The sequence below is a fragment of the Oenanthe melanoleuca genome, chromosome 8 (assembly GCF_029582105.1).
Source record: "Oenanthe melanoleuca isolate GR-GAL-2019-014 chromosome 8, OMel1.0, whole genome shotgun sequence".
Classification (NCBI taxonomy): domain Eukaryota; kingdom Metazoa; phylum Chordata; class Aves; order Passeriformes; family Muscicapidae; genus Oenanthe; species Oenanthe melanoleuca.
Genome location: NC_079342.1, coordinates 2,230,626 through 2,237,724, shown reverse-complemented (window position 1 = coordinate 2,237,724; position 7,099 = coordinate 2,230,626).

Below are 7,099 nucleotides of genomic sequence, written 5' to 3'. Positions count from 1 at the left end.
AAAGTGCTCAAAGGTGTGTGTGGGGGGTAAGAAGCTGTGGTGGCAGCTCACAGCTCACGTTTCTGTAAGTGTGCCTCAGAAAAGCACCAGCTACCAAAAACCCCATTTTTGAGGAAACAGCCAAACCCAGTTCCCCTTTTCAGTCACTGAGGTTTCACTTGCTCAGCAGCTGGAGGAAAAAGAGTCTTTTCCATGAGTTCTAGGTGCTTGGAAGTGTAATATAGAGATGTGGATAACTTATGTGACCTGTTTGATCCCAGAGAATAAATGGTGCTTTCAAACAAAGCAGGATAAACAAGGGGAACTTTGCTGTCTGCACAAACGAAACCTGATAATTTGTTTAAAGGCGGATTAGGTGGATTTGGGGAGTGCTCCAAGGTGGCTGATACACATGAATATCGAAGAATCCTCTGAGATGCAGCTTGCCAGGAGCTGGGAGGGGACAGGAATGCAGCCACAGCCTCTCCCTGCCCATGTCCCACTGTGTGCTCCAGCTCTCCCTCCTCCCGAGGCCGCGCTCCCCGCGCTGAATTTCCATCTTGCAGAGTTCAGCTATTCTTAGGCGAGGTTGTGAGTCATTAAGAGCTTTCAGATTGTTTATTTGTCAAGCCACAGGCACTTAGATTTACTTCTGAAGCCAGAGAAGCCGCTCCAAGGATTTGTGTGTGCCACAGAAATGACTAGGTGAAATTCCACGGCGGGAGGTCAGAACGCTGCGCCGGATCCGCCCAGGGGCTCCTTCTCAAAGGTCAATACAAGAGGGGAAAAGAACAGCAAGGAGAATGTGGTTTCCTACAGCCTTTCACCACCTGATTCAACTTTTATGTGTGTTTTTTAAGAGAGGCACTGGACTTTGCTGGCTGGCTGTAATGCCTTGGAGGGTGGATGGTGGTTTGGATGGGAAAAGGACTCCCTGGGGAAGGTTTCCCTACTGGGGTGGGATTAGACCCTCCTGGAGGCCCTGCAGCTGCCAAGAGCAGCCAGACAGGAGCAGAGAGAGGCAACAGAGTTGATGTTGTGCCCACAGCCTGCAAAGCCAGAGCAGGGGCTGATGTGATTGAGCCCCTTTGGAAAGGCAGCACAGAATCATTATTGTTCTATAGGATGTCATGTTTGTGCCAACATCCATTTTTGTAGATGCTGTGCAAACTTCTGCTGTGCTCACAGAGCTGCCTTGTATGGTCTGGGAATGCCAAACCCCTGCCCCATCCACCCTCCATGCCTGTGGCATTCCACTTTTGGCTGGCAGCATGAACAGGGCAAAATGCTTCTGCCAGTATCTGGGTGCTGCAGGAGTACAAATATCAACCCAACAGAGCAGCTCTATTTGAGAGGGTTTTATGGATCAAGACATGAAATTTGACAATGCATCCCCTTTCACACCCCAAATCCAGAGCTTCCCTACATATCCCAACCAGCTGGATGCAGGCAGGAAAAATTGTGGAGAGTAGATACAACCTCTGTGTCCAGGAGAGGAAAAAGAAACAGCCTCCAGGAACCAACCTGCTGCTCATTGGGCCCTGTGCAACCCTGGTTGTGCACATCCTGTGATCAACAAAGTGATATGGAAAAGACTTCATTTGCTTATGGCACATGGATCACCCTTGTGATGTTCACATCAAACCACGTGGGCTTGCCTGGCAAATAAATCTGCTGTAGTTGTGTTTCCAAAAAGAAATTGTTATGTCCTTGCAAGTATTTAGGTTGCCTAGAGAAGTTGTGGCTGCCCCATCCCTGGAAGTGTCCAAGGTCAGGCTGGACAGGGCTTGGAGCAGCCTGGGATAGTGAAAGGTGTCCCTGCCCATGGCAGGGGCTGGAATGGGATAAGCTTTAAGGTCCCTTCCAACCCAAACCAGTTTGGGATCCTGCAATGAACAAGAAATACTGTTGATCATAGCTCAGGTGGCCCTGGCACAGCCGCAGCTGGAATTCACACATCCACTGACAGACTCCAAATGTATTCAAAAGGAATTTCTTTGTTCAGTTGTCCCTTGTAAAGTGGTTCTCATTTTTCCCTAAGTCTCTTGTGGGCAGGTGTGTGTTCATGACCCTGGGCTTACTGTAATGCTGCTCCATTCACATAACAGAGAGAGGCTCAGCTGTTCTCTGCCTTAGCTTTGGTTTCCTGGATTTTCACTCATGTGTCATCTGCCCCTCTGCTCTGTGGTCTGATTCCCACTGAGTCACCAGCTGGGAGTTCCTGCCCTGCAGCAGTGGTTTAGTGCCTGATGACTCAGGGGCCAACTTCTCTGCAACCCCCCCAGGAGCTGCACCTAGAGATGCCCTAGAGATTCCTCCAGTTCCATCCTCCAGGCTGAAGGGTCAAATGTGACCTGTTGGCTTTGCAGGGATAAAGATGTTACCTTTATAAAACTGCCAATTCTCTCTAAAAGCCAAGCAAGGGCATCTAGTGATGTTCTTGGTGCTGTGAGCTCCACAGAATGCAGCCTGCAGGAGGAGATGTTGGTTTTTCCTGGACACCTCCCTGCTGTGACCCACTTACAGCCTCTTCTTGTACCAAGGGGTGGGGCAGAAGGAGGAGATGATCTCTCCCTGCACACCTCAACATCACAAATGGTTTCACCAAGTTTCACTTTCACTTGAGTCGTTCACTCACATTATGATGTTTGTGGCTCTGTTTCATTTTAATATTTATCAGGTATCTGGGATGGCAAGGAGTTGACAGGATTCCATTCTTCAGCTGAGATTCCAGCAGGGAGTTCAGAAATTCGGGAGGGGATGGCACTGTGGTGGGGACAAGACCTGGTAGTTCTGGATGAGCACAGGCCCTGCAGTTCCCTGCTTGTGTTGGGGTCACTTTGCTGTGTAATTCCTTAAATCTGGCAGAGATGGCTCTGCTGTGGAGAAAAACAAGTCCTCACCTGAATCTGAAGCCTTTATAACGTGGCCTCGTGTCCCTGGGTGTGGATGAGGAGTCACAGAATCCCTCCTAGGAATGTCTGTCCACAGAGATGCTGCCAGCAGATGGTGCAAGCATGTGCAGGTCGGGCTTCCTCCTTCCTCCGCTTCCAGGAGTGAGCAACAGCTCCGTGCGATGTCACCCCGACCTGAGCACAGAGACAGGCAGGCATTTTCTGTGGGTTTTTATTTTGGCTGTGGTTTGCAGTGTAGCACCTGCCTTCTGATGTGAATTCCAGCCCATGGCAGCAAACTGCCTCTGCTACCAGAGAAGCTCTGGATCCTTATTTATCCGTGCAAGAAAATATGCACAGACAGGAAAAACTGGGGAAAACACCCTTAAGGATGCAGCAGCACCACATACAGCACATCCCTTTTTTCCTGCAGCTTTGCTTTCAGAGAGATGTGAGGAGAAATGTTCTGTCCCGGACCTGGCCATAGAACCCTCTTGCCTTTGGCAGATTTTCAGAACTGCACGTTTATTGTTATGAACTAATTAATCTACTTTATCTCTATATTATAGGTGCAATTACTGCTATTTTCTGAGCTATCAGACAGGCACATGTAGCTCTAGGAAGTTCACAGATCACAATCCAACTGTGTTTTCTCCTAGGAGGGAGATAAATGAGAGCCAAGGCTGTGCTATCAGTGGCTAAATACCTTGACCTCCAAACTTATAAACTCTCCCACATGGAGGAAATTGTTATGGTTTGTGCATAGACAAGCTCATGCTTTGTGGCTCAAGCCTCCAAACTGACATTTGCCTTCTGAAGCTGAAATTAAAGGAGCTCCTTGCAGGCTTTCTGTGGAGTTTACAGAACTGTAGCAATTTCTGATTTATTCTTTCCTGCTTCCCCTAAAATCTGTATTTTTATGGATTCCAGCAAACAGCTGGCCACAGAGGTCAAGGTTTTGGGCCAGGTTTTCCTTGGCAGAAGCTGAAGCTGCTGTAAGTCCCCAGGTGGGAACGAGCTGCTCTGTGACCCAAACTAAGATCTCACCCCTGACAGAAGACAGTGGCTGTGCTGTCTCACCCCTCAGTCTGACACCAAAGTGCCCAAACTCATCCTGTTTTGTTGCCAGAGCCAGGCACAGCCCTGCAGAGGGGCTCTCAGACTTCTGCAGTGGCCACATTGTTCCCACATACCTCGAGGCAGCAGCACTGAAGTTAAAGGCAGGGTTATGAAATGATTTGAGATGCTCTGAAAGCAGATGTAGCTCATCAAGCAGGGATAATTCAGGGTTTGGGACGTTCCCAGGCTGCTGGCTGTGGGAGGAGTCAGATTTCCTTTCCTGTGGAGTAAAGCAAGTGGGACAATTTGTTCCTGTTTCTGGCTGTGAAAGGGCACAGAGTCTGCATGAACTGTGGGGACCACCAAACAATAAAATCCCTAAATGTTCATTTCTATTCCTTGTGCCTGAAGCCAGTCCTGTCCTGACTTTTCCCAGTCAGCATTCTTATTTGTCTGGATGGTTTCTTACCTTTTCTGTGTGGGGAATTTCACCAACAGCCATATTCCTCAGCAATAAAATGGGTTTTGCCCAGCGTGGGCTGCAGAACTTCCCACCCCAAGGTCCCCATGTGATCCAAGCCTGCTGAAAGAGCACATTGTCTGCACACAATTTGCACCAAAACTCACAGAATATTTCTAACAATACCAGAGCCCTGACAGATTTATAGGCCTATCACTGATATGGCTGCAGGCTCTGGAAATTGATTTATATGATTCAGCAACAGCTAAAGGTTGGGGAGGTTTTCCCCTGCTGGGAGTTGTGCTCTGTACTGGAGGCTGCCTCCAGGACTCCAGAAATCCCATCTCTGGGGAATCTGCTCCTTCCAGGCATTTCATGTGGTTATTTTTGGCTGTGCCTGTGGAGATTTCTGGTCTCCCAGCACAGCTATTTTTATAGCACATGGCTGTGAAGTCCATAGTATGAAACATAATTTGATTTTGAACGTTGGAGTGCCCCAGGACCATGTATAAGGAATCACTGCCTCCTGCACCTGCTCCTTCTTTGGCCTGTGCCTCAAACACTCCTTTACTGTATGGAGTGAAGCTTCAGAGCCTTCTAGACAACAGTTCCTTTATGGAGCGTGCTAAGCTGCCATAAATATTTAATTAGGTGTTACTGTGGGTTTGGAGAGATACAGAAAAAAAAATAATCCCCATTTCCTTACATTTAAACAGAACCTTTTCCTGCTGGAAAAAATTTCCCAGCATTAAGCACTGACAGGGAGCTGTATTTTAAGAGGGGGCATAAAAATCTGAGAGGGTGAGAGGCTGGTGGAGATTTCAGGGAGGGTTTTCCTCGGTGGGAAGGAGCTGCTGGATGGCAGGTTTGAGATGGAGCTGTGTGGGTGTCTTTGAGGCAGCACAGCTCCATGTCAGGCTGGTGGGTGAAGCTCCTTCCCAACCAGGGCAGCTTCTGCTTCCTGAAAATAAATCATGGCTTCAGGGGCACTTTATAATGAATCAGCAAAGCAGGCTGTCCTGGGGGTGGCACTGCCTGGGTTCCTTCCTGTGCCCCAAACTTTTGGATACAACGACAACCTGGACTGGGATTACAGCTGATGAACTCATCAGAGGAAGGTGAGAGAGAAGAAAGAGGAGGCAGAAGTGTGACTGTGCTGCCTAATTTAAAAAAAAAAAAAAAAAAAAATCAATCAACTGACAGACCTGCAGCTAAGATTTCACCCCAGTTTTCCATCCAGGTGGCAGAGGGGAAGCTTAAATATCACTCAGAATGTCTCATAATGATATTGGCTTTGTCTCTCAAAGGCAGATAGAACTAATTTAGAGTAGAAATTAAAAATGACATATGCATGGTTTGGTCAGAATAACCATGATGGGGAATTAGGGATTAATTTGTGAGTATATTAAGGGAAAGAAATTATTTAGAGCAGGGTAAGGGTCATATGTAATCAGATGAAATTACCAGTACAAAAAATAAAACAGGAAGTTTTAATTTTAAAAATGCAGGAAGCAGAGCTGGCACTGAGCTGGCTGCTCAACAGCTCAGCACAGACCTCTTCAGGGGAGCATTTGGGAATTGTCCCCACACTTTGAGAAAAGAGCAGGTAAAGTTGTTCCAACTATAGTTGGTATGCTGAGTGAGTGTTCTGAGGTGTTGGGTTTGCCTATGTACTGCTTGTGTGGCAGAGGCATTTGTTGATTAAAATAATGATATTACCTATGGAAACTGAGCTGCCTGCTCAGTTAGCCAAAAAAAAAAAAAAAAAAAAAAAAAAGTAACACACAGACCAAAGCCCCATAACCACCATGGGAAATGCTGTGTGCACATCCAGTCTCCCAAATTTGCTCTGCAAACATCTCCTTTCCCTTCTCTACTGTTACTGCCCCTCAAAAGTCAAACTATGAGTCTGCAAATGTCCCAAGCCTGACTTTACCCCCAAATCTTGGCCTTCCAATGTCACTGATGGTGTTCCTAGGCAGGAGCACACCTGGAGTTGAGCTGGCTTATGAAATGAGGAATTACCTAACGTGGGTTTACATTCCCAGAGTGTAAAATTGGATATAAATAGTCTTCTCTCATGTTTTCTGAAGAAGATTGCACAGCCACATTGGGCAGGGCAGACCTTGGTGCAGATGAACAGCCTGGGTCAGGGCACTTCTGTATCCCAGAGCCAGCCTGGAGCCCCTGGAGCCCTGTCCTGGGAGTTTATTCCAGCCTGGAGCCCCTGGAGCTCTGTCCTGGGAGTTTATTCCAGCCTGGGGTACCTGGAGCCCTGTCCTGGGAGTTTATTCTAGCCTGGAGCCCCTGGAGCTCTTCCCTGGGAGTTTATTCCAGCCTGGAGCCCCTGGAGCTCTTCCCTGGGAGTTTATTCCAGCCTGGGGCACCTGGAGCTCTGTCCTGGGAGTTTATTCCAGCCTGGAGCACCTGGAGCCCTGTCCTGGGAGTTTATTCCAGCCTGGAGCACCTGGAGCTCTGTCCTGGGAGTTTATTCTGCCTGGGGCACCTGGAGCTCTGTCCTGGGAGTTTATTCCAGCCTGGAGCACCTTGAGCAATGCTCTCAGGGTTTATTCCAGCCTGGAAACCAGTCTCAAGGCCCAAACACTCTGAGATTTTCTCATCACAACCCCAGGTTTGACTGCCCAGCACCTTCCAGCCACCAGTGAAGTGACTCCTCAGCCAATGCCTCAAACCAGCAGTGTCACCC